Raw genomic sequence first — 25,101 nt, 5'->3', positions numbered from 1 at the left:
GGTTGATAGCTAGTAACGTAGATAGGTAATACAGATTGAAGGAGAACCAAAACACTGTTCACATTTGATTGATAAGCATTTTTGTGTTTTATAAATTTGATGCTTGAATATTTCTTCTGTAACTTAATACTTCAAACAAAGAGTCTCTGTTGTCTTGTTTTCCTTTACTTGGCTTGTGCTTGCCATTTGAGATGGGTATGAAAATTATAAAACTCTACTAGAGATTCTTAAATCACTTTTAAAAGCTTATTCCAGTGTAAATATTACCCGCATTTTTCAAATGAGAAGTATCAAATAATTTGTCCTTGGTCTTATACAAAATTGAAAAAAGGAATGTAAAGAAACTAATTCTTAGAAATTTAAATTCAATTCAGTTTAACTATCTGGCTAGTCATAATTGTATTAATTTATGCTTCATAGTATATAGTTCCATACTGGTAAAGGTAATAATTTTTCAAAAATGAAAGAAAAAATATAAATGGTGAGGAAATTAAAGCCATCCTGAGATTGTATAATTATGTTTAAAATTATAATGTGTTGGTCTGCAGGAAGCAGAGGAAAAAGCATGAGATAAATGGACCAGCTAGAAATCTAGTAGAAAGTGCCTTCTAGGTTCTGAATGGTCTGTTCCTCAACATTTTATTTAGAACAGCTAATCGTTCATTTTCTAATCTCGCTGTTTGAGCTTCTCTCCCCCACCCCCACTGAGCTTTTATCCCAGAATCAACTCTTCTTCATATGAGACTCAGCACAAGTAGTACAGTGATATCACCAGTTATTTTAGTTTAGACTACCATATTGCTCTCTGAATGGAAATGAAACTCATTCTGGTTGAAACTGATTTGGCAAATTATCCTCCTTGCCAGGCATTAACAGGTAAAATACATACTAAGCTTTTGTTACTGATTATAACAAAATAGTGTTTCTTGGACCATTAATACCTTTTATAATTTATTTTGTTTTGTACTTTGTATCTTGAACCTTTTATTCTTAGTGCCAAACCTACATTAAAATGGATTTGTTCATTACTACTGGTGATTTTCTCAAAATCCTAGGCTATATAAAAAATTTGGGTCTCAACAAGCCTTAACAAAGCATATGACCTTTGACCCAATAGCTGCCCTCTCCAAAAAAAAAAGAGAGAGACCCATTTAATTGACAGAGATAGCCACTGCTACTTATAAAACTTTGCAGATTGTGGAATACAAAGGCAGCACTGCTTTTTTGTTCCTAGGTTTAAAAATACATGTACTGGGACGCCTGGGTGGCTCAGTTGGTTAAGCGGCTGCCTTTGGCTCAGGTCATGATCCCAGCGTCTTGGGATCGGGTCCCACATCGGGCTCCTTGCTTGGTGGGGAAGCCTGCTTCTCCCTCTGCCTCTGCTTGCCATTCCATCTGCCTGTGCTCACTCTTTCGCTCTCTCGCTCTTTCTCTCAAATAAATAAATAAAATCTTAAAAAAAAATCTTTAAAAAAATAAATGTACTTAAGCTAAAATTACTAGATTAATGGCAAGAGCCAGGGTAGAAGTGGATTTTTCACTGTTCAAAGGGGCCAGAGTTCCTGGGGGAAAAATTTCTGTAGCTAAAGCTAAATAATAAGGAATTGAAGTATATGTTGAACTTTCAAGCTTAAAAACTTGTATTTTGGGGGTGCCTGGGTGGCTCAGTGGTTTAAGCCTCTGCCTTCAGCTGAGGTCATGATCCCAGGGTCTGAGATCAAGCTCCGCATCGGGTTCTCTGCTTAGCAGGGAGCCTGCTCCCCCCACCCCCTGCCTGCCTCCCTGCCTACTTGTGATCTCTCTGTCAAATAAATAAATAAATAAAAATTTTAAAAAGATTTTATTTATTTATTTGACAGATGGAGATCACAGAGAAGCAGGCAGAGAGAGAGGAGGAAGCAGGATCCCTGCTGAGCAGAGAGCCCGATGCGGGACCCTGGGATCATGACCTGAGCCGAAGACAGAGGCTAGCCCACTGAGCCACCCAGGCGCCCCTAAATAAAATCTTTTAAAAAACAAACAAACAAAACAAAAAAAAAAACCTTGTATTTTTCTCTGAAGCTTATTGTAGTCCCAGGTCTTAGTAGTTAACTTGTTTTTCCTCAGTAGCATCATTTGGATAGTGGTTTATGCTTGGTGTTAACTTTGGAAGTTCTCATTAATTGTTTTTCATATTTTAAGATAGACTTACATGTAAGTATTTCAAGAATTATATCAAGAGACCAAATTATATTTTCCCCTTACTTGGGTAAGCTGAACTAGGAATAATCTTAAGAAAGAACACAGGTCTGGGCTTCTTTTTATGACTGCTTATATGCTAGTAGGGGGTTTAGCTCTGTGTCTGTTTCCTTATATTTTTACCCACTGAGACTCAGCATTAAAAAAGATTAGTGTAAGAATTTTAAATGATTTTTTTAAAGTTTTATCTTTTAATTAAAACTTAGGTTCTCAACATCCAGAGTTGGTCTCGTAAAATTATTATAAGAAATTTAAAAGAGATATTTGAAGAGTAGTTTTAACTTTTTATTAAAAAGTAATTATTTTCTGGGACACCTGGGTGGCTCAGTTGGTTGGACGACTGCCTTCGGCTCAGGTCATGATCCTGGAGTCCCAGGATCGAGTTCCGCAGGGAGTCTGCTTCTCTCTCTGACCTTCTCCTTGCTCATGCTCTCTCTCACTGTCTCTCTCTCAAATAGATAAATAAAATCTTTTAAAAAAAAAGTAATTATTTTCTAATGAAATTATTAGATTTTAAAAATTACTGGGGTGCCTAGGTGGCTCAGTAGGTTAAGCCTCTGCCTTCAGCTTGGGTTGTGATCTCAGGGTCCTGGGATCGAGCCCCACATCGGGCTCTCTGCTCAGCAGGGAGCCTTCTTCCCCCTCTCTCTGCTTGCCTTTCTGCCTACTTGTGATCTCTCTCTCTGTCAAATAAATAAATAAAATCTTTTAAAAAGTTACTGAAACTTTCATACATTACTGATGGGAATGTAAAATGGCACAAGCACTCAGGAAAATAGTTTGGCAGTTTCTTAGAAAGTTGAACATACAACTACCATATGACGCAGCAGTTGAACTCCTAGATATTTATCCTAGAGATATGAATGCTTACGTTCACGAGGAAACCCCTGTGTGATTGTCCATGTCAGATGTATTTGCAATTGCAAAAGACTATAAACAACCCATATATTCAATGGGCAAATGTATAAATTGTGATACATTCATGCTGTGGAATACTACCAGCCAAAAAGGGAATAAGCTATTGATAACACCCAGCAGCTTGGATGGCTCTTATGTGCACTGTGCTGAGTGAAAAAGCCAGTCTCAAAGGTCACATACTGTATGATTCCATTTATATAACATTCTCACAATGACAAAATTACAGTGATTGAGATCAGTGGTTGCCAAGGCTGTTGAGAAGGGTGTGGCTATAGAGGGCGATCATTGTGCTAATGGAATATTTCTATATCATAACTGTGGTGATGGTTAAACATATCTGCACATGTGGTAAAATTTCATAGGAATAATGCACCCCCCTCCCCCAAATGAGTGATATAAAAACTGGTAAATACAAATAAAGTCTGTAGTTTAGCTAATAAGTGTTGTACCATTGTCAGTTTCCTGGTTTTGATACTGTACTATGGTTATATAAATTACCATTAGGGGAAGCCTACCTGAGAATTCCGTGCAGTTTTTACAACTTCTTGTGAATCTTAAATGATTTCAAAATAGGCTTAAAAACAAAACAGGGGAATTGAGAAAGATTATAGAAATAGCAGCTGTGGCCACAGGTCCGTGTGATCAGGTGTTGAAGCTTGCCATCTTACAGAGAGACTGGTAGGGGAGTCATCCTTGGCTTTGGGGTTTTATGGCTATTGGTTGTGAATGGGGCTCAGACACAGGGCTCTAATAACACAGGATGAATGGACTTCTAGTTGAACACAGCAGATTGACTATGAGGGTTTTTTTTTTTTTTCTTCTAAGAATACATTAATTGAAAGCAGCAGAACTTTAAAAGGAAGGGAGGGGACCATAAACACATGCTGTAAAGGCTTGAAAAATCACTTAGCAGTTGACAAAAGGCCTAAGAAAATTTGGGGTGATGGAAAATGGACAGAGGAGTGGTATGTGCCTTGAGAAAACCTAAAGAATCTGCAGTGGGAGAACTGATGAGGGCGGAGCCATTCACCCGGAGGCTGAGGAGCAGCCCCAGGGAAGGTGGGGATGAGGGGATACCCAGGGCTGGAGTAGGAGTTACACAGGTTTGTTAAACTGCTAGTTTCCCTTTCCTACCCCAGTCACCAGTACTACCAGTAGCTCTCTCTGCGTGGCAGACTGGAGATTTAATCTTAGGATATATTCAATCAGAGGAGTTCTCCATGTGAAAACACCAGGAGGGAAGAAACCCTGGAGCAGAGAGCAGAGGAATTCAGTAAAAATCAGGCCGCTAAACTGTGGAATTCCCAACCCACTCCCCCTTTGTGATGGGGAAAGCAGGCCACCTGGTGATTGCCTCTTCCCCTACCCTTAATAAAAAATGAGAAATTTCTCTGAAGAGACTCAGTGGACCCTGGTTACTGTCACAGGGTCAGTTTCTCTATAGCTGACTTGTCCATTCACTCCAAATGAAGCCTGCTAGTGAACAACCACCCTGTGTATAGACCCACACCCACAAGCTTCAAACCACCATTCTTTTTTTTTTTTTTAAGATTTTTAAAGATTTTATTTATTTATTTGACAGACAGATCACAAGTAGACAGAGAGGCAGGGGGAGAGAGAGGAGGAAGCAGGCTCCCTGCTGAGCAGAGAGCCCGATGTGGGGCTCAATCCCAGGACCCTGGGATCATGACCTGAGCCGGAGGCAGAGGCTTTAACCCACTGAGCCACCTAGGTGCTCCTCTAGGGCTTTACTCTTAAATACAAACTGGTGATCACGTTTCATCAGATGTTTGATGAAAGTCTCCAACATAAAAGACAGATGGATACCAAACAATGAAAAGAAATAATCAGGAGATAACATGGGGAACTGGAAGAAAATAACAAAAATATTACTTTCAGTTGATTCAAATTAGAGACAAAATTACATTCACAAAACGAGAATGCGATGCTTTTAAAAAGGAATAACCGGGGGTGCCTGGTTGACTTGGTTAAGTGTCCAACTCTGGTTGACTTGGTTAAGCATCCAGCTCTGGGTTTCAGCTCAGGTCATGATCTCATGGGTAATGGGATTGAGCCCAGCACTGGGCTCCGCACTCAGTGAGGGAGTCTGCTTGAAGTTTCTTTATTTCTGCCCCTCCCCCTGCTCTCATGCTCACTCACTTGTGCTCTATCTCTCAGATAAATCCTGAAGAGAAACGGGAAGAGGGGTGCAGGAGGATAACTAAAGTCTCTGAAAGAGCCCTAGTGGGGACTCAGCTCAAGATTCTGTCTCTCCTCCCTCTGCCCCTCCCTGCTCTTGGGTGCACTCCCTCCCTCCCTCTCTCCAAAATAAATAAATCTTTAAAAATAAAATAACATAATAAAAGAGTTTAGAATGTGAAGTTGTTACTTTCAGAAATGGGGAAACAAAAAGTGGAAAACCAGAGAAAAAAGGTAAAATGATTAGAGAAGAAATCAGGATATGTAAAATACTCATCAGAATTTCAGAAAGTTGGGAGAGATAGGAAACAAAATAGGAACATTTTTCAGACCTAAAGGATGTAATTTTGTATATGGAAGGGGTGAATCAAGTGCCCAGTAAAATAAAAGAAAAAAGTCCCACACTGAGGTAGACCATTACGTAGTACACAGAGCTTCCAGAAATAAGCATCCCCCTACCAAAGTTCTATACAAAGGAAGAAGAAATGACAGCTGACTTATCAGTAGCAAAACCGGATGTTAAAAATAGTGGAGCAATATCTTTAAAATTCTAAGGGAGAATCCACTTGAGCTCTGTAATACTCTACCCAGCAAAATATCAATCAAATGTCAAGGTAAAGATAATTTCAGACACATGGGGACTCAAACTTACCTCTTAGGCATCATTTCTTAGGTTGCTCTTGGCAAATGATCTCCAGCAAATAGGAATAAATGAAGAAAGAGGAAGGTGTGGAGTCCAGTTAATGAAAGCTCTAACACAGGGGATCAGAAAGGGGCATGCAAGGGTAACAGCATGGCAGGGACAGTCAGGCCAGACTGAGCAAGAGGACGGAGAGTCCTTGGAGGAAGTTCTGGGAGAAAATGGAATGGAAGATTAGCTGACAACTTTGTGCATTTGAAAAATACTGATAGACTTCCGTTAGATGTGATAGAGCATGTGGAAAAATTTAAGGTGGATTCATGGAAAACTAAGCTGGGAGGAGGGGGATGAGATGATTGTTAATCCCAAGAGAAAGAGAGACTGTATCAAGAAAGGAAACATAATCCTTAGTATATTCCTTGCATTGTATGATGGGTATTTACAAAGTCCTAATAAACACTATTGACCTACTAGGAAATTGCCATTTAATTATATAGGAAGGATTGAAGTAGGGAAAGTGGGGTGGGTGGTTTGGAGAGCAGAGCCCTCATGTACTGTAGTAAAAAGCCAGTGGTTATTTTCCAAAATTGAAAAATCAAGAATATTATCCCAAACTATGGAAATAAATACAAGAATAACAGCTTAGTTGAAAGTGCTCTTGGGCGTAAGTTCAGGTTTGAGGGATTGTTTTTCATGATAAGCCTTTATCACTGTTTGATAAAATAAAGGTTATTCTCTCTCTACTGATTTATAAAGGAGAACCTTTTTATCCAGCAGAGCATGTATATCAAGTATCTGCCTCTTTGAATGTTGGGTATTTTTCATTCTTTTTATTGCTTGGTCCTCTAAAAATAGGGTTCATATTTTGAGGGGGAGAGTAAAGAGACTTGAATGGTCTGTCTGGAATACTGTGAAGCTCATTATTCGTAGGTGGAATGTATTTGTAGATACATGTGTTCTGAGTCAAGAAGTCAGAGCCCTGTAGGAATGACCTATTGTCTCTACTTCGATTTCGGATATTTTAAATTTAGGTCAACAGTCTAAATAATTGCATGTCTCAGTAGTTACCATAGCATTTGTTTCTGTGTTTATGACTTTCTGTTGCTACAGGAGTGACACTTTTAAAAATGAAAACCATAACATTTGCATGCTATGGCATCATGAAATCCATGATAGGGAAACCATGCCTTCCCATCTACTGTGTGCGTAGGACCTACCACTTGATGGTTACTACATGAGTACTTAATGAATAAACAAGAGCTCTTAGAAATTTCTGTTCAATTGATAACCAAGACATTGCTCATATAATTAAGTTCCAATCATGTGCACCTGTTGTTAACCCTAGCCTGACAACCATTAACCTACTTAAACCCCAAAGGGAGCATCAGCTTCTGGCCCCATAGCCCCTGTGGGGTATGCTTTGTAGGTATGCGTATCTGTCACTTGCTCCACTTAACAGTAGGTTCTAGGCAGCCCTTGGGCAATAGAAAACTAGTAGGGTTACACATGCCTTGCTGGTGCAAGGACCCTGTTCCATATGGCCATAAGGAAGTATGTGCTCTCTGTTATTTGAAATAAGTGTTCATGGCTTTGTAGACTATACTGGCAAGCATACATAGGTATCCCAGGTTATGTAGTGACAAAATATAAAAATTATTTGATCTACTGTTTGCTTACTTTATTAGTTTGTTTGTTTTGTTTATTTGTCAGAATGTTATGGAACAGTTCAATCCTGGGCTACAAAATTTAATAAACCTAGGAAAAATTATGAAAAAGCTGTTAATGGTAAGTCTCTTTTCTAAATTTATAAATATAGTGCACATATAAAAACCATTCAGTAAATATTTTACTTAATTATTTTGATGTGCTTAATAGTGAATTTTTTAAAGATCTTTAAGTTGGTTGAAATTATTTAATTCTATGGAAGTTTGCAATGATAGGATATTAGTGTATTTGAAATGAATAAATGGAATCACAGACTGTTAAAAGTGATACATGTAATGATCAAATCATGGTTATTGATGTGACTCAGTATTTTATGTCATTGCTGTCAATATGTTTTCCACTGTGCAAAACAAATTCTTTGTGAATTAATAACATATGAAATGTATATTTAAAATATTTATTAGTATCTTATAGCAGAGGAATTGTTCTCTTTATAAAGAAGAATTTCTTGCCTTTGGGTCTATAACTTTTGACAGTGATATGAGCAAATTTTTAGTCTGAATGGAAAAACATCTAAATTAAAGGTTGAACTTAGATCTCATTTCAAGATGAGTGTTTCCTGTAAAATGAATTCAAGCATTTGCTTTTGTCTCTCTGTGTGAACCAGACTTGTTCACTAGTTTCAAGACTTTTTTTTTTTTTTGAGAAAGCTGACCTGTATCTATACATGCATTTCCCTACTAAAAGGTGAATGTTATCAATGATCACCTTAAAAACTTGAGATGCCAAATCACCAAATTCTAACACAGTCAAAACAATTCTCCTTATGTAATAAGGGTCACCCCCAAAATGTTCAGTTTCACCCTATACCACACTAAGACCACCAAGTAATGTAAGTAGAAAATTTAGTTTTTAACAGTTTTAGATTTGAAAACTTCAGATCAGGTTATGTGTCTTTTATGTATAGCTTATTTCTCCCTTTTACCTTGGCCCACCTTTGGCTGCTCCCTCTTGAGATTTTGAGAATAAACCCATGAACTTACACACCCTCAGCATAAGCATGCCCCAGGAAAGGGGGGGTATGGCAGCTAGCCTTTGGATGACAGGTGTCCAGTTGTCATAGTCATGGAAAAGTAAAGTGCTTATTTACTTTCTTCTGCATCTCTGTGTTGTTTGCCAGACATTTGCTGCGCTCGGAAATCCTCCCTCATCTCCCAAGCAGTATTAGTGACTTCTGTAGGTAACCCCTCACCCCTTCAAAGAGCAGGAAGAAGACTTGTTTTAGAATTCTTGCACAGCTGACTCTTCCTTGATGACTGCTTAGTCATGAGACCACAGAGTCATTGCCTTAGATGCCCATGTGAAGGAAATCACTATAACCCCCAGTGATTTGTTTGTTTGTTTCTGGCACTTGCTACCTCTCTGAGGCAGAGTTTTATAAAGTGACTCAATGACCTGCCAGCAGCTTAGTCTCTTGCTAACAAGGCTTCTCCCTAAAGGGATTATTCTGCACTTTTAAAGTATTTCCAGTTTTTTTTGCAGGCCATCTGTTTTTGACTGAAGCCATTGAGAAATCAAGAAGAATTTGTAAAGTCCTTGGTAAGAATTTGTAGCACAGTTTAGGATGCCAGATGTGCATTTGACACTTGGGTCATAAATCAGGACAACATGCGAAGCTAACAAAGAGCATGGAAAGAGCAGCATCACAGGAATTTGAGTCATGAAGGCTGGTGGGGAACAGAGCAGGCAGGGGGCCTTGTAGGAGCTGTGCTAACTGACGGATGTTAGGTTTCAGGCAGAAAAGACAGCACCCAAGCCAAGATCTGAGACCCACACTGGCATGGGTGGGAAGCTGTTGGGGAATAGTAAAATACAAGGTGGAGTAGGGTCAGGTTATTAATGCATTTGAATGCAGCGTCAGTTAACTATTGTCACCTTATCAAGGGTCCCTAAACTTGGTGGCCTAAGACAATAATTTATTATTTCTCGAGGTCCTATAAAGACAGTGCAGTTCTCTAGTCCCCAGGGGCTCAATCCTGCAGCTGCAGTCAGCCAGCGCTCTGGGCTCCTTCCCTCCCTCCCTCCTGGGGACACAGCAGGCTGTTGCAAGAATGCAGACCTCTGTGGGAGTTAGGCTTGTTGGCATCCCATTGGCCAAGGCAAGTCAGATGACCAAGCCGCCCATCGATGTATAGGCAACTACAAAGGTTGGGAATTCTGGGAGGTGTGGTTTATTGAAGACCATTACTGTACAAATCTACCATGAACTCTATGACGTATGGGCTTACACTTTGGGCAGTGGAGGCCATTACAAGTTTTTGAGCAGAATTGTAGCCTAATGAAATCATATCTTAAGGGAAAATTATCTGGTAGAAGTATATAGATTAGATTGGTAAATTAGTTGGTCAACCACTAAAATAGAACAAATGTGCTTTGTTTCCTTAAAACAATAAGTGATAGAAACTCTTAAACTCTCTTATTCACAAAGTGGGGATGGCAAAATTATGAGAATATTGTTTGATTCTTTATTAAGTTCTGGATAAATTATATAGTTTTTAAAGTTAGCTCTACTTTATGTAAAAGCGAGGATATTTTGCCATTCTGAAGTTGGGTTTTTTTTTTTTTTTAATTTTATTTATTTAGGGGCACCTGGGTGGCTCAGTGGGTTAAAGCTTCTGCTTTCAGCTGGGGTCATGATCCCAGGGTCCTGGGATCGAGCCCCGCATCGGTCTCTCTGCTCAGTGGGACGCCTGCTTCCCCCTCTCTCTCTGCCTGCCTCTCTGCCTACTTGTGATCTCTGTCTGTCAAATAAATGAATAAGATCTTAAAAAAAAAAGACTTTATTTATTTATTTGACAGACAGAGATCACAAGTAGGCAGAGAAGCAGGCAGAGAGAGAGGAGGAAGCAGGCTCCCTGCTGAGCAGAGAGCCCGATGTGGGGCTCGATCCCAGGACCCAGGGATCATGACCTGAGCCAAAGGCAGAGGCTTTACCCCACTGAGCCACCCAGGCGCCCTCTGCCATTCTGAAGTTAGTTTTAAACATAAGTCATCAGTTAATGAAAAATTTCAAAATAATGTGTGAATGCAGACCAAAAATTTTGTTTCTTTGTTGTGTAAACCTTCATGCCATTCTTCCACTGCTTTTTCAGCTTTATCTGTATCTTAAAATATAAAATCTTCATTCTAAAATATTGCATGTATTAGCTTGACAGTTTATTGGATACCAACCTTGTTTTTAGGTGGAGTCCTCTCTTTTTCCATTCTAGCTGAGATCAGAGAGTCAGAAAGCACTATAATTTAGAACTGAGGTTGTCTTAGCTGGAATTTAATGCACTCCTTCTGATTTGCCACTGACCTTGGGCATGTCCTAGCATATTTCCACTCCACTCTCCTTCATGAAACAGGGTGATAATACCTCGCACCAACATCTTCATATTCTTAGGTGGATGAACTTAGGTAATGGCATGGAAAGTCCACATAAATGCTACTTGTTATTCTTTTTTTGCAATTATACTTTAAGGTTATTCTCAAACTTATGAAATAACTGTATAATAGAGCATTACAGTTGTTAAAGTTGTGCACATATAGTAAAAAATATAACTTTTGTAACTTTTTAACTCAACAAGAAATGCTAAAATGGATGAATTTACCATGAAAATACTACTTTTTTGGCTAGTAATATCTTCAGCTGAACTTGTACATAATTTGTTCTGTAACTCCCCCTTTTAGACTTGAAATGCCTTTTTAATTCACCATTTTAAAACAATACCCATTATAAAATTGGGGCAAAGCCATTGGAATGGCCTCTGGTTTTCTTCACAGTAAAAGAAAAGGAATCTTAGAGATTCCTAAGGGCTCTTTTAGCTCCAAAATTCTGTATTCTTCAAAGTTAGTCTTTGAAGTAAATTCTCTTTAAAATCACTCTAAATAGGCTAGGTCTTATTGAAAAGCCTGGTTGTTGTAAAGTGAAAGAAGGAATCCGTATTAATAACTTTCATTTGTTTGTTCAGTGCTTATGCTATTAAGACATTTTCTTGATGACCGTCCTTTGTTTCAGAAAGGATAGCTACCTTTATAAGTAAGGTAGAATTCAAGCCCAGGTCTCTCTTGCCCCCAATTCCCCTCCCCAAAGAAAAAGAAAGGAAAAGAAAAATCAAAAACAGATTTTTGTACCTTAAAATTTAGTCATCAGAATCAATTTGAAAGGAGAGATACTATTTTAAGATGATTAGAATCCAGTTTCTACAGCAATGAAAGTTTCCCTTGTCTCTGACAAAAAGGTGGTGGTGGGGGGATAGAACCTTCAGTTACTTTTCAGGTTATTCTGTTGTTTCTAGAATGATAATGTATTTCAAATATCATAGATTTTTTTCCCTGACAACAAATGTATTATTGGTTGTGGCTCAGAATACCTTTTTCTTTCTTTATTTTTTTATTTTTTATTTTTTGAGATGTTATTTATTTATTTGACACAGAGCAAGCAAGAGAGAGGGAGAGAGACACAGAGACAGAGAGCAAGCACAAGTAGGGGGAACGGCAGGCAGGGGAGAAGCAGGCTCCCCAGTGAGCAAGGAGCCTGATATGGGGCTCGATCCCAGGACTCTGGGATCATGATGTGAGCCGAAGGCAGAGGCTTAACGACCGAGCCACCCAGGTAAAAGCCATTGAAAGACCAGGTTCCTGGGGCATCCCATACAAATGTTCTTCTAACTAATAATGTTGCAGACCTGTAGAGCTGTAGAATAACTAGCTGAGGAAAGATTTCTTGCTAGAGTGGTTGTGTTTGCAGCCCTAATTTGATGTTGAAAACACATCCACTCTGGAACTGGCATCGTGATGAAGGCAGGATCTTTTCTGGACTTCCAGAGCCTGCTGTTAAGGTTCCCCAGGTCTGGTCTAAGGTGAGGATCCTATAGGGTTTTCCACTGAGTGGGGTCCTCTGGAAGTGCAGTGGAGGGACCTCTGCCCCTGGCACAGCTATTAAGCACCAGTCCTGCCTTCTGAAAGCCATCCTTGGCACAGCCCAAACCTTCCTGCAGCCTGGAGGAACTGAGAGGTATTTGAAAGCAACCTCCACGGCACTGCCTCTTTCCTTTGTCTAAGTGATGATTTTTTTGTGTTACCTTCCTTGTCTAGCTATGATCCTTGTGGGAAAAGCCTACTATGATGGAGTGGCCAGGATTGGTGAGATTGCCACCGGGTCCCCTGTGTCGACAGAGCTGGATGAGCTGACCATCCATTATATACAAACACAAGTTAAGCTGGTTGCAGGGCCTTTCCTCCTGTGAGCCCTTGTAAGAACATACGAAGTGGCCCAAATCCAGAATAGTAAGAAGAGCTAGCCCAGTACTCCAGTGTGTTCACTTCTAGGATGATTGAGTTTGCTGGTCTGTTGAAAGTGGAGGCTTAGTTCGAGGGCAGGCCAAGGCCAGTGACTGGCTTCCCTCTTCCCTAGGAATTGGGCATCTGCCTCTAGACTTAGGGCCCTAGCCCTTCCCCTCGGATCCCTAGAGCATGAAGCCCAGGGAGCTTTGAACTACGTTCTTAAGGAGATGGGCATGGTAGGCCTCCTGACTGTGGCAGGAGTGTTTCCTGTGACTCACCTAGCACAAAGTCAGACTCCTTTACGTCCTGCTCTTGGCTCTCGCTGCTTCCACAGTTGCTCTCAGTTGTGATTTTGCCGGTTTTGCTGGTGTGAATTGATCTCCCGTGCACACTCGGAGGGCTGCCATACCCTTAGCACTTCCAGCCACCAAGGGAATCTCGGTTTCTGTTTACAGAGTCCGTTCACTGTGCCCTCTCCTAAAGGTGGAAAAGTCGCTGTTTTTCCTTTTCTAATAGCCCCACACCTAACCATCATTTTAAAATCTTAAAGAATGAATGTTTTATTTTAAATGAGTATGTTTTATTTTACAAGAGGTAAGATTTCTGGCTTCAAAATGTTTGCCATAATTTGAGATGTTCAGAACCAGAGGAAAATATTGATAAAGTGTGTGTATGTAAAGAAAAGTGTTTCTCCAATAAAAAAGCAGAAAGGGAAGCTGGGGGTGGGGGTGGGGGTTGTAGGGAACATACACATTTAGGATTCAGATAATTCACATCATTTCTATATAAAGGGCCTTAAGGGTTTTCAAGATTGCTTGGAGAGCTCTTACCTGGCCCGTAAAAGTGGAGGAACAGATTGAAGGTGTGGTAACAGGGTTGGGGTTGGGGGCTGGGCTGCAGGATGTAAAGTGGACCTGGGGGTCAGGAACATTCTCTGACAACTTCGGTTCTTGAAGAGTTTGTGAAGAGTCTTGAAACCTAAGTCTGAAGTGATGTCATGTGATGAAGAAGTCCACACTTCTCTATTTAGTACACTAGAATAGTTACATGCAGAAATTTTTCAAAGCCCTGACTCGTGTTCTTTTGGTGCCATCACTTGTGCATGTTCTGGCAAGGTATGGACTCTAGAAACTCTGTCCTCAGCAGAGTCCTTTTAATAAAACACACACTGCTTTGTGTAGACAGAAGCAGGTAGTAAAACTTACTGGGATGATGGAGACGATTAGAGGTTTCCAAAAATAGGATTAAATTGAAAAGAAACATCCTGTTTGTGTCAGCGGCCATGGGAAAATGCATGACCCCTACATTAAACCATATGGTGCTCTGATTCACCGTCGTTCAGTGTGCCTTTTTAATGTTTTATGGTTCTTGCCACTGTTTCTAAGATTTCTGTTCCACACCTTTTTTCAGCTGTGAATTCATAATGTTGAATCAGCTATTTCCACAGCAACCATGTTGTTGCAAACACAGGCTGAAAACTTCAGTTTCAACGAAGAAACTATGTTGCAGTGACAAAATTTCTTTCATGTGGATATGTGTTCTGTTCAGAGGGAGTGGAAATAACTTGTGTTTTATTTTTGTTTCAAGTTGTCTTTTTGCTTATAGTCACCATGTAGTCTAGTTAGTAATTTCCTGCTCACCTGCAGCAATTTTACAATAAAGAGCCTCCCTAGCAAGCTTTGCTTCTGGAGGCCCAGTGTTTAATTTGTTTTCCCGTGCCTGGTTTTTTATTTTGTTTAAACTGTAGGCTAAAATACTACTGTATGTCTGTTTAAATTCCATGTATGAAAGACTAATCAGATTTCATAGATGAAAGAGACCTAAGGTAGATTCTGTTTCTCTCATTTTTCAAGAAGGTTTTACTGTCTAATTACTGACTTTTGGTGTTGATATTCATAACTTTATTATGAAACATTGTAAATCCCATCTGATAAGACTGAAGGGTCATTTCATTTTGAAGATCACTAATCAATTCAAAATTTTCATTCCTGAAGAGTATTGTCTCTGAAAAACCTTTGTGTCTGCCCCCCCCAACCCCATCCCCAACAAATCCTAGTTTTAAAATTTTCAGTTAAAAATTTTGCTTACGGGGCGCCTGGGTGGCTCAGTGGGTTAAAGCCTCTGCCTTCGGCTCAGGTCATGATCTCAGGGTCCTGGGATCGAGCCCCACATCGGGCTCTCTGCTCTGCAGGGAGCCTGCTTCCTCCTCTCTCTCTCTCTCTCTGCCTGCCTCTCTGCCTACTTGTGATCTCTATCTGTCAAATAAATAAATAAAATCTTTAAAAAAAAAAAATTTTGCTTAGGAAGGAACTGAAAGGGATGCTGAAGAATTCTTATCCTTTCTAAAACTGAGATTACAGGAGTAGTTTTCATTTTAATATTGAATTCAAATATTTTTTTAATGCTGCTGTAGGACAAACTTTCTGATTTTATATACTTTTTTACATGAACTTTTAAAAAAAATTTTATTTATTTATTCAACAGAGAGAGAGATCACAAGCAGGTAGAGCAGCAGGCAGAGAGAGAGGGAGAAGCTGGCTCCCCACTGAGCAGAGAACCTAATGTGGGGCTCGATCCCAGGACCCTGAGATCACCTGAGCCAAAGGCAGAGGCTTAACCCACTGAGCCACCCGGGCACCCCTACATGGAATTTCTGTTATATTCTGATACTTTTGTACTTTGGGAGGTGGAAGAAAATACCCTCTAGGTAAAATATTGACCTAATTCATAGAAATTTGGTGTGAGGATTCTACTTGGAAAACCTGACCAAGTGTATTATGAGCGTGAATTAGGAACTGAGCATTTTAGTCTCTCTTCTCACTTTGTGGGGGGAGGGTGGGAAAGGAGCTAAAAGCTGGAGGAAAAAGGTGATTCACCTTTTGCTTATTTTATACTTGTCATTTGGATTGACATCTATTAAGACAGAGCTGTAGCCATGCCATTTTTTATTCCTGGCTATGGGTGTTTTCATTTAGATATCCCTCTTAACACAACAGCTCACCAAATGCTTTGTGAATAATTTTAAGATGCTTTTGCCTAAAAGTAACAAGTACCCAATTAGTAGTGGCTTAGGCATAAAGGATGTTCATTAACCCACATGAGAAGTCCAGGGGTAACAAATTCCTAGTTGGGTAATGATTACTAAGAGCTTAGGTCCCTTCTCTCTTCCTTCTCATCCTCAAGTCTAACTCATGGGGCCAAGATGGCTGCCATTGCTAGTCTTAAGCATCACATCCTCTCTCTTCCCATTGTGTCCAAAAGCAGGAAGGAGAATTTCTTCTCAGTTGTGCCCTTTACAAAGGAGGAAACCTTTCTCTGGAAGCCCCGGCATATACATCCTCTCATGTCTCATGACCCTGCAGCCAGAGAGCATTCTTCAGCATTGTTAGCCAAGGAATACATCTGAGGGGGAGAGGACATAGCTTTTAGGAGGACAGATATCAAAGGTCTTGTTTTAGCAATTTTCAGTGAAAGGGAAGGACTTAAACAAATGTCCTTACTTTAGCTGTGCCTCAGACTGCATAGTGCTTCCGGCATTCTGTGTCTCTGAGTGGGATTATGTTTTTCTCCCACATGGAGTATGGTTTCACTAGCATGTATATACTTCAGACATTACGATTGTTGCTTTTCCTGGACACTTGCTTTTTCTCCTGAAAACCATAGCCATCTTTTGCAGTCTGTTCCTATTTGGGAAGTGGGACTCCAAGCAGAGGAAGAGTTAGGGATTTGGGGGGGTAGTTTCTGTTTTTCTGCCCTTTTGTTTTTCTTTTCAGCCTTTGGGTGACTTGTAATCATGAACTCTGAGGTGCATTTTCTCAGCCTCTGCTACTTTACTTTCTTTCCTCCTCTCTTCTTCCTCTCTGTTCATGTGTCTGTGTGATCTCACAGGCTCATTCATTTTTTGAAAACTGGGGGGCCGGGGGCGCCTGGGTAGCTCAGTGGGTTAAAGCCTCTGCCTGCGGCTCAGGTCATGCTCTCAGGGTCCTGGGATTGAGCCCCGCGTCAGGCTCTCTGCTCAACAGGGAGCCTGTTTCCTCCTCTCTCTCTCTCTGCCTGCCTCTCTGCCTACTTGTGATCTCTCTTTCTGTCAAATAAATAAATAAAATCTTAAAAAACAAAACAAAAAAAACCTGGGACCAGAAGAAAAAAGTCACCTGTAATTTTACCACTTTAACACAAGTACTTTGTCACCACTATATTCTCTTCCAGTCTTTTCTTCCCTTGAGGATGCTCATATACAGCATGTCTCACAGAAGACGCCGGGTGCTCGCTCTGCCAGGCATATGGCGCAGCACCCAATGGGTGTCATTTCACCTCATCCACCCAACGGCCCTGAGTTGGGTGTAGGCACTTTGACTATCTCTGACTTCATAGGTGAGACCTGGAAGGGAAGGGTGTGCCTTAGATCACACAGTTGATAATAGGTGGTTCAACCTTAGAATCTGAGTTCCTCTCTTTGCACTATACCATACTTCACTGAGGCAAAGGGAAAAAGAGCCAGCCAGCCTAGAAGGGGCCATTAAAGAGAAAGAACATGGGAATCCCATGATGGGGACCTTTTCGAGAGGGAGATGAGCAGGAAGCAGAGTGTCAGAGTGTCAGTGGCCAAAGAGGCCCCAGAGAGGCTGGCAGCTGTGGTGATGAGACCTCACTGGTCCCCTGGGAAAGGGTGATGATTTCACTAGGGTGCTAACCATAAATGCCAGGTGTTATGGTACAGGGTTAGGAAGGATGGAAATTACAGAGAAGTTTTATATGTATGTAAAATGTGTGTTAGATAATATAGCATATATGGCGCTTACAGGGACTGCTTGCCCTTGTATTGCTGTGCTTCATACAGAAATTCAAATCTCATTAAGTGCCTGCCTGCTCTGTGTCATGTACTTCATTCATTGCCTCATCTCATCCTCAGGAGCCTCATGGATGAATTTTCCCTTCATGATTTGTAGGGTGGGCAATAACCCAGGGTTTCCTTAATGTGGCTAATAAGCCCTAAGGGTAACTTGGTGGTCACCTTCTTCCACTTGGTGGACAACCATATTGGGTCCTTGACTATGTGCTCTGTAGGCAAGCGAGACAGAACAAAGGTTATAAGAGTTGGTGACCCCTAGAGAGTATGGTAGGTGGCATCAGTGTCAGCATGGATCATAGAGCTTCCTCCCTCCTCATCTGAAGCACAGGAAAGATCTTATGACCTAGGACAAGGAGGCCAGGCTAAATTTTATTTTCCCTTGAGACCCTGGCAGATAGCAGGCTGCCCAGCACCTCAGTGTGCTGCTGTCAACTTGTTTGACTTTGGGCAATGTTTCATGTCTGTGAGCCAGTTGGCATGCTAAAGGGGATGATGACAACACCTTCTGAACTGTTTGACAATGCGGTGAGATAATGTGTCTTGTGGACTCTAAAGTTTTGAAGACCAGAAAGATACCTCTCTGTTGCCACTTATTACGCTCAAATATTTGAGAACTCAAAAAAAGTACAGTTTTTTCATTGACATTATTCTCCTCTGTAGAGTTAGAGTAGGTGATGTAAGTGTGTAAGCACATACATTTTCCTTGATTATTCCTGATTAGTCATGAACCAGTTTTTCAGTTCTCTCCATTGTATCTTTGTTTTCAATTTCATGAATCTGCACTCTTACCTTTATTTTCTTCTTTCTCCTATCTTTGGGTTTACTCTGTTGTTATTTTTCTGAATTCTGAAATGATACATTTAATTCATTAATTTTACATACAGAGCTCATTTTGTTTTTTATTTTTATTTTTTTCTTTTAAGATTTTATTTATTTGAGGCAGATCAGGGAGGGAGAAGCTGACTGGCCACTGAGCAGAAAGCCTGATCTGGGGCTCAATCCTAGGACTCTGAGATCATGACTTGAGCTCAAGGCAGACACTTAACTGACTGAGCCACCCAGGCACCCCACAGACCTCCTTTTAGACCACAGTGCAGGACCATAAAAATGACCATGCAAGTTAAAACCATTGGAAGCCTTCTTAATAATCAATGGGGAAAATTAGGATTGTCCCATAACTTTTATTTTGTTTCCCATTTTTATTTTTAAAATTATTTTTATTATATTTTTAAAATTTTATTTTTTCCGTGTTCCAAGATTCATTGTTTATGCACCACACCCGGTGCTCCATGCAATTTGTGCCCTCCTCAATACCCACCACCAGGCTCACCCATCCCTCCACCCCCTTCCCCTCCAAAACCCTCAGTTCATTTCTCAGAGTGCACAGTCTCTCATGCTTCATCTCCCCTTCCAATTTCCCCCAATTCACTTTTCCTTTCCTTCTCCTAATGCTCAAATATGCTCCGTGTTATTCCTTATGCTCCACAAGTAAGGTAAACCATACCGTAATTGACTCTCTCTGCTTGACTTATTTCACTCAGCATAATCTCCTCCAGTCCTGTCCATGTTGATAAAAAAGTTGGGTATTCATCCTTTCTGATGGAGGCACAATATTCCATTGCATATTTGGACCATATCTCCTTTACCTATTCATCTGTTGAAGGGTATCTTTTCTGGAAAGAGAGAATCTTAAGCAGGGGTTTGATCTCAAAACCCAGAAATCATGACCTAAGCTGAAATCAAGTTGGACATTTCACATGTCCACCTGTTTCAGTATTTTTAAGAACTTTAAAAATTTTCAGATGTGCCATTTTTTAGGCTTGCATGAAAATGTCGATAATTAGTGATCCTGTATGGAATAACTAGTTGTCAGCTTCATTCATTATTGATAATACAACTGCTTTCATTTTTGTTAGCATCAAAATGGTTATATTTTAGCCTTAATCTACTAATCGATGAAAAAGGAAGATGAATAGTTAATGTTAATTCATCTCAATATAATAGCTTGTAGAAAACTTTTAATCTTCTGATGCTGTTTTTTACATTCACATGTAAAGAAAACAATTGCTTGTAATCTGTATATGGATGCAAAATTGATAAATTATTTCTTTGTGTTAAATAGTTGATAAGCTTGAATAAATTAATGTCAACCTTTTAGCTAAAATAAGAGTGGTACATTAAAACCCACCTTGGACACATGAAAAAGTGCTCCGCGTCACTCGGCATCAGGGAAATACAAATCAAAACTCCAATGAGACACCACCTCACACCAGTCAGAATGGATCAAATTAACAAGTCAGGAAACGACACAGATGCTGGCAAGGATGCGGAGAAAGGGAAACCCTCCTACAGTGTTGGTGGGAATGCAAGCTGGTGTAGCCACTCAGGAAGACAGCATGGAGGTTCCTCAAAAAGTTGAAAATAGAGCTGCCCTATGACCCAGCAATTGCACTACTGTGTATTTACCCTAAAGATACAAATGTAGTGATCTGAAGGGGCACGTGCACCCGAATGTTTATAGCAGCAATGTTCATAATAGCCAAACTATGGAAATAACCAAGATGTCCATCAACAGATAAATGGATAAAGAGGATGTGGTATATATACACAATGGAATACTATGCAGCCATCAAAGGAAATGAAATCTTGCATTTGCAATGATGTGGATGGAACTAGAGGGTATTATGCTGAGCGAAATAAGTCAATCAGAGAAAGACAGGTATCATATGATCTCCCTGATATGAGGATTTTGAGAGGCAAAGTGGGGGATTTAGGAGGTAGGGAAGGAAAAAAATGAAACAAGATGGGATCGAGAGGGAGACAAACCGTAAGAGACTCTTAATCTCACAAAACAAACTGAGGGTTGCAGGGGGGAGAGGGGTAGGGAGAGGGTGGTTGGGTTATGGACATTGGCGAGGGTATGTGCTATGATGAGTGCTGTGAAGTGTGTAAGCCTGATGATTCACAGACTTGTACCCCTAGGGCAAATAATACATTATATGTTAAATTTAAAAATAATTAATTTTAAAAAACCCACCTTGGGAAACATTTTTCCTTCATTGCAAATCCTGTGCCTTACCTTGACCGTGCTTGTGTACAGCAGGTGGGCTAAATTAGTTTAACTGCTAATCAAAAATGAAGTGGGTAAACATTTAATTTGCTCCCTGAATCAGTTTATCAGTCCTAATGACAGAATTAGCACCTAAGCTCTGAGTCTTCCCATACCTTTACCTAATATTTGGTTATAATTTTCAGAGAGGACATCTCTGCTAGGTCCTACCTTAGGTGTTGACAGACTGGATTGTGATATTAGGCGTGCATTTGTTCTCTGCCTCACTGAAAAGACTTGAATTTAAAATATCTAGAATGGGGTTTTTTTGAAAAATTTTTTTATTTTAAAGATTTTTATTTACTTGAGAGGGACAAAGAGAGCACGAGATGGGGAAGGGGTACAGGAAGAGGGGGAAGCAGACTCCCCACTGAGCAGGGAGCCTGATGCAGGCTCCATCCCAGGACCCTGAGCTGAAGGCAGACGCTTAACCAACTGAGCCACCCAGGGACCCCTCTAGAATGTTTTCTAATGATAATTCCATTGAGATTTTAAGTCCTTGTGCAAGGATAACAGTAATATTTTCTTTTTAAAGCATTTTTGTATATAAATTAAGAATTCATATGTCATACAGGGTTTATTAGTTTCCATTTATTCTTCAAACCTTATTATTAGTTATCCCCTTCTTAAAAAAGAAAAAAAGTTATTTAGTGTGGCTGTCTCTAACTACCTTCATAGTTCACTTTTCTTTTATTCAGACTTCCAAAGTAAGTGGTTTGTACCAACTTCCTCCTTTTCTGCATTATCTTTCCTTTCTCACTTTTTACCAGAAATCAGGCTGGAAGGAAGCTGCCCTGAGTGTTTAGCCTTTTCCCTGGTTAGGACACTTAATCCTCACAACCTGGGTTGCCAGGTGTCCAGCCCTGAACCCACATAGTCTGGTATTGTAGTTTCTTGTTGGGCAGAATGAAAATTTTATAAAAGAAAATGTCCCTTGTTTTTTGGGTTTTTTCGGGGGTTTCCTGAATGGGTTATTTGTGACTCAGGATTCTCTGAGACCAGATCTTGGTGTTACTAAATCTTGGTGATAGAAAACGAAAGCTGCCAGGAATTTGCTCTGGAGACTGCAAGGATGGAAACCCGTCTGCGTGGTGCCGGCCCTGCCCGAGACAGCTTGTTCTTCCGGGGCTTAGGGTCCTGGAGATGAATCTGGATGCTCACACTCCAGATACAGCCGGGGTCTCTACTGCCACAACAGAAGCCTCTTCATCTAAAACCAGTTGTTGAGTGGGGGTGGGGAGAGGAGGAGGGGAAGGAGAGGGCAAGTTGGGAACCAGGCATAAAGGTTCAACAAAAATCATTCTTCCTGTGGGAATTTCTGTGACACCTGTGTGTACAGCAATAAATTCAAATGCTACAGATACCACCTCATGATGGGTCAAACTTGCCAGAGTTTTCCTTCCCTGCCTCCACTGTACTTCTTTATATTCTCTTTCACTGCAATTACTTTTCGTTCATTTGTTCAGTGCATTTATTTATTGATCAGACTTTTAAGGACTATTATGTGAAAGGCAGGCACTGGCATCACATAGGTGACTAGGATCAGAAGATGAAGTTCTTGTCCACAAGTAACTTCCAGAAATATTCAGACACTGCCTGTGTTCTCCTCCAAACAGGGTACTAGTTCCTAATTACTGCTAGTTCCAGGTGGCTGTTCTATTGTGTTATTTTGTTTTTGATAGATTTCTTTTTTTAGAGAGTTTTAAGTTTATAGAAAATTGAGCAGATCTTACTTGGACTTCCTAGAGACCCCTCTCTCCCCCACTCAGTGATGAACCAGTATCAATACATTGTTATCAACTAAAATCCATAGACTGTTTACTGTTTGTGTTTACATGAGTTTTGACAAATGTTTAATGACATATGTCTACCATTACGGTATCCACCCCACACACACCCTCTTTGGCAACCACTGATTGTCTTACTGTCTGTGTAATTTTGCCTTTTCCAGAATGTCATTTAGTTGGGATTTAATAGTACAAAGTCTTTTCAAACTGGCTTCTTTCACGAAGCAGTATGCATTTAAGCTTGCTCCATGTCTTTTTGTGGCTTAATAGCTTGTTTCTTTTTTTATCACTGTATAATACTCAGTTGTACACATGCACTACAGTTTATCCATTCATCTTGGTTGCTTCCAAGTTTTGGCACTATGAAAAAGCTGCTATTAACATTCGTATACTGTTTTTTTCTGTGGACAAAAGATTTCAAGTCATTTGGGTAAATACCTAAAAGCATAATTACTAGATTGAATGGTAAGACTGTATACCTTTGTAAGAAACTGCCACACTGTCTTGCAAAGTAGCTGTGCGATTCTGCTTCCTACCATAATGAATGAGAGTTCCTGTTACTCCACATTCTCAGCATTTGGTGGTGTCAGTTTGCTGGATTTTAGCCATTCTGATAGGTGTGTGGTGGTGTCTCATTTTAATTTGCAATGGTATATGATGTGAAGCGTCTTTTCACATGCTTATTTACCATTGTATATCTTTTTTGATATGGTCTGTTTAGATCTTTGTTCATATTTTAATTGAGTTTGTTTTCTATTTATTTTAATAGTTCTTTATGTATATTTTGAATACCAGTTCTTTATTAGATATGTGTGTTGTAGATGTTTTCTCCCAGTCTGGCTTGTCTTCACATTATTTTAAGAGTGTCCTTTACAGACCAGTTTTTAATTTTAGAGAGGGGGAAGGAGGGCCAGAGGAAGATAGAATTTTAAGCAGGCTCCATGCCCAGCGCAGAGTCCCACATGGGGCTCAGTCTCACAACCCTGAGGTTATGTCCTGAGTTGGAATCAAGAGTTAGATCCTTAACTAACTGAGCCACCCAGGTGCCCCACAGACTGGTTTTTAATTTTTTTTAACTTTTTTTTTTTTAGATTTTATTTATTTACTTGGCAGACAGAGATCACAAGTAGGCAAAGAGGCAAGCAGAGAGAGAGGAGGAAGCAGGCTCCTTGCGGAGCAGAGAGCACGATGCTGGGCTTGATCCCAAGATCCTGGGATCGTGACCTGAGCTGAAGGCAGAGGCTTTAATCTACTGAGCCACCGAGGTGCCCTGTGGTTTTAATTTTAATGAAGTCCAACTTACCAGTTTTTTTTCTTTCATGGATCATGCTTTTGATGTTGTCTCTAAAAACTTACCGCTAAACTAAGGTCATACAGATTTTCTCTGATGTTTTATAGTTTTTCATTTTGCATTTAAGTCTATGATAGATTTTGAGTGTAATCTTTGTGAAGGTGGAAGGTCAGTGATAGGATCACATGATTTTTCTTCTCTACGTTAGCCTGTTGATGTGATGAATTGCCTTGATTGACTTTTGAATGTTGAACCAGTGTTGCATACAAAGGATAAGTTCCATTGGTCACGGTGTATAATTCTTTTCATACATTACTGGAAATGGTTTGCTAATACCTTGTTAAGGATTTTTGCATCTCTCTTTATGAGAGGTACTGGTTCATAGTTTTTCTTTCTTACTGTATCTTTTTAAAAAGATTTTATTTATTCATTTGAGAGAGAGGGAGCATGAGCTGGGGGACAGGGAGGGAGAGAGACAAGCAGACTCCCCACTGAGTGTGAAGCCCGCCATGGGGCTCAATCCCAGGACCCCGAGATCGTGACTTGAACTAAGATCAGATTCTTAATCAACTGAGCTACCCAGGTACCCCTTCCTTGCTATACCCTTATCTGGTTTTGGTATTAGGTTAATGGTGGCCTCATAGAATAAATTAGAAAGTGTTCCCTTCGCTTCTATTTCCTGGAACAGATTGTAGAGAACTGGTATCATTTCTCCAAATATGTAAATATTTGGTAGAATGCACCAGTGAAACCATCTGGGCCTGTTGTTTCTGTGTTTGGATGATTGCGTTTGTTTCTTTGTTTGTTTGTTTTAATTATTTTTTAAAAAAGATTTTATTTGGGCACCTGCGTGGCTCAGTGAGTTAAAGCCTCTGCCTTCAGCTCAGGTCATGATCTCAGGGTCCTGGGATTGAGCCCTGCATTGGGCTCTCTGCTCAGTGGGGAGCCTTCTTCCCTCTCTCTCTGCCTGCCTCTCTGCCTACTTGTGAGCTCTCTCTCTGTCAAATAAATAAATTAAGTCTTTAAAAAAAATAAAAAATAAATAAATAATAATTTAAAAAATATTTTATTTAT

At 40.1% G+C, this 25,101-nt stretch overlaps 1 pseudogene; it reads left to right on the top strand.

Annotated features, from left to right (window-relative positions):
- Nucleotides 1-25,101, top strand: part of LOC116855800 — a 62,267-nt pseudogene that overhangs the window by 18,329 nt on the left and 18,837 nt on the right.

Source organism: Lontra canadensis, unplaced genomic scaffold (assembly GCF_010015895.1).
Source record: "Lontra canadensis isolate GAN:19392208 unplaced genomic scaffold, GSC_riverotter_1.0 scaffold106, whole genome shotgun sequence".
Classification (NCBI taxonomy): domain Eukaryota; kingdom Metazoa; phylum Chordata; class Mammalia; order Carnivora; family Mustelidae; genus Lontra; species Lontra canadensis.
Note: the sequence above shows the minus strand (reverse complement) of the source record. Positions and strands in the feature narration are given on the sequence as shown.